The 8,228-nt window shown below is 37.6% G+C and overlaps 1 long non-coding RNA gene across 2 annotated transcripts; it reads right to left on the bottom strand.

Annotated features, from left to right (window-relative positions):
* Positions 1-4,436: 4,436 nt before the first annotated feature.
* On the bottom strand, positions 4,437-7,954 carry LOC137471979 (uncharacterized). 2 transcript variants are annotated; one of them, XR_010997938.1, is made up of 3 exons: positions 7,815-7,954; positions 7,450-7,533; positions 4,437-4,593 (listed from the first exon to the last, which is right to left on the bottom strand). It is a non-coding gene; the product is annotated as an uncharacterized lncRNA (long non-coding RNA). The 2 variants fall into 2 exon arrangements; XR_010997937.1 differs by lacking the exon at positions 7,815-7,954 and adding an exon at positions 7,671-7,799.
* Between the last annotated feature and the right edge of the window lie 274 nt (positions 7,955-8,228).

The raw sequence follows: 8,228 nt of genomic DNA, 5'->3' as shown, positions 1-8,228 counted from the left end.
TAAAAGTCAAAATTATCATCACAATGATGATAATTATTTAATTATTTAATTTAGTAGATTTAATTCTGTAAGTCTAAGTACAAAATTCTAGAGTTACGTGGTAAAAAATGAATTAGCACAGAATAGGAGATGTTTGAGCAGTCAGCACTTCTCCAAAAATACCTGCCTACTGCAGGAACAGTGACTCTTCTCTGTCATTCTTTTTCAGAGTTAAATATCAGGTTGGGAGGTATAAAGATTTCTAAAAGAAATCAAATAATTTCACTGTTCTTCGTGGCTTCAGCTGGAAAATCTATATCAATAAAAATAGCAAGTGGGTCTAGAGGAGAATTAAAGAGAACTTTACAGAGAATGCAAGAATGGGCAGAGATTGAAAAGATGAGAAAGAATCAATTAAGTTGGAGGAAAAAGATGTAGCTGTTCCTGTAGAGCTCAATAAGCATTTGGGCAAAACTCTGAGGCACAGTGTGAGATTCTCAGGGCTGTTCTGTGCAGGGCCAGGAGTAGGATTTCAATGATCGTTGTAGGTCCCTTCCAATGCAGGATATTCTAGGATTCTATGGTTCTATGAAAGATGTCTGAAACTGGTCCAAAAAAAAAAAATATTCACAGAATTCTTTAAAATTATGAAAAAACTACAAGTGGGGAAGAAAAAAAATACAAAGACTTTTGAGACAACATTATGGTCAAAAGACACCTGATACTGATCGTGGACACTGCAGATCTTCAATTTTCCAGCTATATGGATCAGTGATCCTAAGAAACTCTACTTCCTAGAGGATGCATGAATAGCCTGTAAGACACTTCCTACTGAGCTTTTTGTTTTCTAACTTGGGGTGTGCAGATTTATGCAATTCAATTCTTTCATAGTATTCTAGACATCCAGATGCAAATTATTGTTACAAGCAGACCTGAATAGAAAAAAGAAAATAACACTTTTAATAAGTAATATATTTGTATTCCTTGTTTGTGTTCAGAATATTACTTGGAAAGCAACATGAAGAATAAAAATAAGACTTTTTAGGAAGCCAATTAGAAAATGTAAAATTTACATCTTGCAATTCAAAGATGTAAAACAATCCACACAAAAAGACCTTAAAGGCCACGAAAGAATGTTTGCCATCTGAAATTTGTAAGATTTTCAGCTATTGCATAACATTGCCTCCAGCAATGAACCTCACCGAATCACATCAATTCAAAGTTTGTGCTACAAATCCGTGTCACTTCAGAGAGAGACTAAGAGAGAGAGAGAGAAAGAAACAGAAAAAGAAAATGCACCCCATATGGAGTTTATACCAAATTATTTAAAAATATGTTTAAAAGTAATCAAAAAACCAGTTCCATTCAGTGGTGTCTGTCATGAATCATGGAAGAACATGGTATGAGAGATCTTAAGCTTTAAGAAAAAAAGAAAAAGAGCAGGTAACTAGCAGGCACACTGAGGACGGTGGCAGTTCCTTATAAAGTCACAAAACCTGGTAAATAAAAAAAAAAATCATGGCTTTTTTAGTGATGGGAGGCGTTTTTAAGTTTAGAAGCTTCCAACAGTCTGTTGCACAGGCGGAAGTACATGGAGAGAATATTCACTAAGGGTAGGAATGGACCTACCTGAAAATCACCTGAAAATAGGTAGATTTTCAGGTGAGCATTTTATTCTATTAGTGGTTTATGACAAAAAAGTATTTATATATTTTTATATTTATATAGGTGATGCCACATTGCTTCATATAAGCACAAGAGGAAAACAGGCTACCTACAGATGATGGAAATACATCCTTAATTGCTTGGCCAGATATTTCTACACCAAACACTCAAAACACGGGAGCAGAGACCCCTTCTCACAGCTGCACTCCATCCTCCCTTCCCTCCCCATCCCTTAAGGTGATCAAACCTGATCCCACAGCTCCCTTCCTCATCTCTTTATCCTTTCCCCTCTTTTTCTCTGTGCTTTCCAGTGGCAGCAATGCTACTACATCACTTCTGTGTCCTATAAACAGCGAAATTCCACTTTGCTCCCATTTCAGAGATGGCCACCTCAATGCATGTGGTTGGGATTCTCAAAGTAACCGAGCAGAAGAGCATTGGTTTTGCTTGCCTTGGAGTTTCTGCTTATCCCAGTCTCATGCCTGCCTCACTGCCTTGTTTATGCAGCCCTTTTGCTGTTCCCTGCCTGCCCTTATGAATGTTGTTTTGACATCGTGGTCACCAGGTGCCCCGCCACCCCTTCCATCAACAGACACTTGTGCAGCAGATGGCACAAATGGGTTGGCAATAATTCAGTGTCTCAGCATTGGATTGCCTTGTCTGGTGCTTGTGATGGTGGCTAGACAGGGTTAATGACAGTAGCAGGGGAAAAAATATATTAAAAATACTGTAGGGATGCACTTTCAGAGAGGAAAGCTCTTCCATGGCAGAAGCACCACTGAAAATCTGTGTTCCTAATAAGCATGAGCTATATTCTGTAGCAAAAGAGGTTTATTTTAGTATCTTCAGTTTAATCCCATTAAAAATGTCAAGGTTTCCCTTATCTCCTTTGATCATCATACCTCCAATGACTCCAATTATATTTTCTGCCGTATCTTACAAGACTATGATTAGTTTAGCTATGATGGTCTAAGGATAATAAATAAATAATGTTAGTAAAGGGTGGTGAGAGCTTTCATTAGACCAACAAATAATTATTTGTGTGTACATACCTGCTGGTACTTTGAAATGCATGGTTAGAATTAGAACACAATGATAAATGCTGAAATGTTTTATTCTGTCACTGAGTTGGTGCAAAAAAACAGCCATTTTTTTTTTTTTTTTTAATATAAACCCTAATAAAGAATTGGAAGTCAATTCAATCATGAAGTTCAGGGGTGTTTGCGTTCAGGGTTCCAACACTGAGCTCAGTAACCCACAGAAATATGTAGATCATGCAAAGAGTTAGAAATGAGTCAGAATCAGTTTCTTTACTCTGCTGGCTTCTTACTCTGAATAAATCACTCGAACTGTTTTCATCCATTTCACTGCTTCTAAATTGGAGATAATATTCCCATCCCAGGGGTACTGCAATGATTAATTAATCACTTCAAGTCACTTGAGATTTGAAAATGTGTGTGTGTGTATACGTAGCTTCACATATGCAGAATATATATAAATATTTCCTTTACTTTGTATGTTAGGCATAAAGGGTGTCGTTCTAGAATCAGCACTGAGATTTTTGAACAAGAATAATCAAAAAAAACTATCTTGGGAATTTAGGCTGTCAAATTCAAATGACAGTCATACTTCCCCTCTCCAAATTATCTCCAGCAATAAAGTTCTCTCTCATTCCTTAAAATTGTCTCCTCCGAAGACTCGAGAAGCAAAAGTTATTGATACCGAAGAAATTTCACATTGCTTTCATTTTCCAGTATGACATGGAGTGATTTGTATTCTGCTTTGTGGGACTTTGTCAAGCATTGTATATTATACTGCACTCTGGACCACTGAGAGGCAAAATATAACTCCCACCACTGCAGCTATGAGGGTAAGAAAAATAGAGGAATAAAGTAGAAGAATTGTATTTCAAGAAAAAAGAAAAAATTGATTCATTTGGGCTTCTTATGCACCATCACTAAACTTCAACTGCTGGACTTAGAGGCCTTTTCCAACCTTACTGATATTATGATTCCACAATAACATTCTGCAGTATCACACACAGTGCTGGGTAAATGATCAGTAAAAATGTGGTTGGCTGTTCCAAACGACTTTCTGGACCTATATGCATAATCATAGAACCAGCATGTAAAAATGAGGCAGTTCTGCAAACTTATTCCTGAATTTCTTCATAGAAAAAAAAAAAAAATTGTAATATCTTTTTTTTTTCTAAATTCTTGGGGTTCTAGCTTCTTAAAAGAGAAACTTAAATAGAGCCTCTTGTATGATCACAATGTGATTGAGTCAGAGAACAGACATGTTTTTGCTGGTTTCTGCTTTTAAGCTGCATGTATTTTGCTATTAGTGGAAGGAAAAAATAAACTATATACAGCACTGGCACATTTTCTCAGCTCAGCTTTTGTTTCTCACATGATCTTGGGCAGGTGTTTTGAGCCCACATTGGCTCAATTCCCCATCTGTTGATCAAAGCTAATGTCTAGACCAAGTAAAGTCAGTCGACAACTTCAGAGTAAAATTATTTCCTGCCAGATTCACCAGAATGAAAAAATTTTGAGAAACCACATCAAATCTGCAAAAGTTTTTGACACAGAAACCAGAAGGTTACTGTGAATCCAGTGACATCCCTTTGGTGAAGCAGGTCTGCTTGCCACACATGCTCCAGATCTCTGGGATAAGCCAACGTTTACAATTGTCACTCTTGTAACTAATCACATACGTAAAAATTCAGAGTAGTAAACTTCCAGGTCCCTCTGGGAGTCTTGTTCCTGGTTTCTTTACACGACACTGGCAGACTTCCATTCTTTATTTTGTGGATGTGGATTTCTTGCTTAACCTCAGAGGCTCTTAAATTTCCAGCTCTTTTTTTGGCTCCTCTCACTGGCTGTCTATTGCACAGGCAGGTCAGCGACTCACGCCCAGATGGTCATTTCCCTCAGCAACAGAAAGATCCTGGAAATACATGTGCTTTGAGTAACATTCTGGTCTAGTAAACCTTGTAAGCACAAGAGCATCCTTTGTCTTCTAAAAATTTATGCTATTTTCATTACTTCTGCTATTATATTCTGCCACAATGCAAAAATGCCAAATCATGAAGGTTCTTAGAAATTCTTCCCTGTGAGGGTGATGAGGTCTTTGTACAAGTTGCCCAGAGAAGCTGTGGCTGCCCCTGGATCCCTGGAAGTGCTCAAGGCCAGGCTGGATGGGGCTTGGAGCAGCCTGTGATAGTGGAAGATGTCCCTACCTTTGGCAAGAGGGTGTAATTAGATAATTTTTAATGTTCCTTCCAACATAAGCCATTCTACAATTCTATGATCCTATGATTTTTCCCCTGTTAAAGCAGAGCAAGAAATCAGCAACTGTCAAATGTTTGAAAACTGGAAATTTGAGCAACCAAAGAGCTAAAATCCAAAAAATCTAGATAGCTTAAATGATTTCACAGCTGTTCCAGTCTCAAAATGCTTCTACTTTCAAGAGGGTCTAATTCCCCCCATCCCACACAAAAAACAATTTTGTCAAAAATTTGTCATACTTCCTGATCTGAGATTTTCACTCATTTCTTATATTTTTGAGTAAGTATATAAAATAAATGTATTTTTAGATAAAGTAACTTTCTAGGAGAAAGGAAAGGATCTGTACTGTAAATACTGGTGAAAAACAGGTACAAGTATTACTCCCTGGCTGCTCTTTTACTAAAGGAAGGCATTTAAATATGATGTGTGCAGAAATTTTACAATGGAAGAGATTAAGAAGTCCTTTGCCTTCCTCCTCATTTTGCCTTTAGTTTGGTTTCTCTGTATCCCACGTTTCAAAAAATGGTCATGAGTTTGTGCATATGTGTGTATGTATACAATGACATAATAACATCTCAATTAGATCTGTTCTGTAATGGGCTCATTAGTATAAATGTGCGTGATTTGCCTCTGTTCTGCTACAGAACTGAAGTTAATCAGATAAACTTCAATGGGCAAATGGAAGGATTATGCCTCACCTCATGGGGACACAGTCCTTCCTTTGAAGTACCTGTTGGCATCCAGAAAGTTCTGTCAAGTCATCAATACATTTTAACTACCTTGGGGTAGTTTCCTATCTTTTTCTTCTGATGTAAAATGCCTTCCTTTTTCTCTCATGTAAATATCCTGCTTGGTCCGATGGGATCTGGAACCCCAGTTGGTGCCCTGAGTTCCATTACCATGGCCAGAATCAACCAGCCATCAAACACTTCCTTTTTAGTATCCAAGAGAAATAATTTGGTTCTTCACAAGTTATACAAATACATATAGAAAACAGTGCTGATATTAGGAAGTCTCCAACTTCCAGCTAAGAGGGGCCCATACAAGTGTTAACCAGGGTTATCCTTGTTAATTCAGAATCAATCTTTCTGCATATATAAGTGTTCACTCAGTTTCATGATTAAATAAAATGTCAGAGCTAAAATATATGCCTGCACATAACTACTAACAGTAGACAAGTCAGGCATTTTCTCCTCTGTTTATTCAACAGCAAACCACTGTTATTTGCAAAACAAAAAAGCAACACAGTGAGAACACTGAAATCCTTTCTATTTCTTTTTTAAGCGCTCAGACTAAACCACACAAAACCAGCCAGTCATTTCTTCCCTGCCAACTGATTATGCAGCCATGTTGTTTGAAAGCTTGCATAATTTACATTAGCATGCCTAAGATCTCAGGTGACTATGCCTTTGAGGCCAGCATGATAGCCCCAGTGGACCAAGATTTGATATTCTTCCCAATATCTGACCCTTTTTTCCTTGTTAATTATAGGCAGACTTCCCTGGCCTGGGCCCGGATCTGCACCTGTTTCCCATCTCTGAGCAGCTGCTAATTAGGTTGCAAATGGTGGGGCTGGGCAGAGCTGGCCACACAGGCTTCAGAGCCCATTGATCAGGCTGGCGTGCCATGCACACAACAATTATTGCCTTCTGAACTTCCCGCAATGAAAGCTGCTCCCAGGCACTGCATTGTATTGAAATTTAAAATTGTATCACTTCTCACCCTGGTGATGTGTAGCAGTGCTGCTCCAAAGGAATAAGGGACAGCAGAGGATAAATGTTGGATCCAACACTCCCGTTGTGCAGTGAGAAATAATAAATATATTGAGTTATGTATGTTTAACATGGGGGTGACACCAACAGAGTGTTGTTAATGTTTCTCTTAAAATCATTTATTTGTCCTGCTGATCCCAAGAAAAATTGACTTCTGAATCTTTTCTTGGAAAGAGATTTGTGAATGATCCTAAAAACCTTATGCTGAAATAATCCTAAAATTTTTTTTTGATTAGTGACTTTGAGCAACACCTCAAAATAGTGGGTTAATTGTAGCAACACTGAGCAATTTAAGCTAAAATTTAAGATTGGCAGTGTCTTTGGTGCTCAGAGAAAAGGGGAAGTGCATTAAGACTGCAAAGGCTAATTAATTGTTAGTAAATAAATTAATAAATGTTATTTCAGGCCCAAGTAGTGAAAGGTGATAAATGTTTCAGAGAAGCTGAGAGGAGTTCCTCATGAAAAGAATTAGGTGACTCCCTCCTGTTCCAAGATGTGTCAATAAATATGTAACATAAGTTGTCCATGAAGTATATGAAAATCCTCTTGGTTTTATCACAATAAATACTGAGATTTTGGAAACCTAAAGATATATTAATTACTCCAAAATTCTGCAGATAGGGGAAATACATTATAGAGAAGCTAAAGTGACTTACTTGAGCAGGTAAAAAGGGTTTCTGCAAGTGAGAAAGGGATTGTAAATGTATCTTGTACTAAAACCACTGAAACATTCTTCCACCTACCTGGAAATGTATCTGCTTCCACTGTGGTCAAGGATCTTCATTACCAAAGGACTGCATGAAAGAACCTTCTTTGTGGTTCTAGATCTTCAATTCAAGAAAGAAAAATAAAACAGAAAATAATACTAACACTATCTTTTAAATGTTTATATCACTAAGAGTAAGTACAAGAGCAAGTACAATGAAAAACTCACGGGTCTTTACCCAAACTCACAACAATCTACTCTGCATAACACACCCATCACGTGTAAGCTGAGACTTCTGCAGTCCAGAGGATTCTTTGCCAAAGGAAACGTTCTGAAGCAACTTTGCATAGAATGCAAAATAAATCAAAGATTTTCATAAGCAGAAAATCATGTGAAACTCACACTATAAATAATTCACTGTGAATTATTTGCTTGTCTTAGGATCTGTGGGCCAGATTCCCAGCTGGTGTAAATCCACATAATTTTCTCAGCTTCAGTGAAGCTCTGCTGATTTACACCAGCTCAGGAGCTGACCCAATGTGTTGATCAAGAATACTTCACCAGCATAATAGGAATGGGTATGCTTAAAAAAAAAAAAAAAAAAAAAGTGACATCCACTGAAAACAGTAACAAAACAGTTCACCAGCTGTTCACAATTTTAATATGTCTGTGGATGGTGTGAAGGAGATAGAAAGCCCTTTGTGCAGGCTAATAGAGTGCTAGGAAGCTGCATCAGGTGAAAAAAAACAATAATCATCTTCCCAGTTTCTCAGGAAATGATGATCCAAAACAATAGTTGGCAGCTTAACTCTTGTC

Source organism: Anomalospiza imberbis, chromosome 3 (assembly GCF_031753505.1).
Source record: "Anomalospiza imberbis isolate Cuckoo-Finch-1a 21T00152 chromosome 3, ASM3175350v1, whole genome shotgun sequence".
In the NCBI taxonomy this organism is placed as follows: domain Eukaryota; kingdom Metazoa; phylum Chordata; class Aves; order Passeriformes; family Viduidae; genus Anomalospiza; species Anomalospiza imberbis.
The sequence above is the reverse complement of the archived record's forward strand: the minus strand, read 5'-3'. Positions and strand labels throughout refer to the sequence as shown.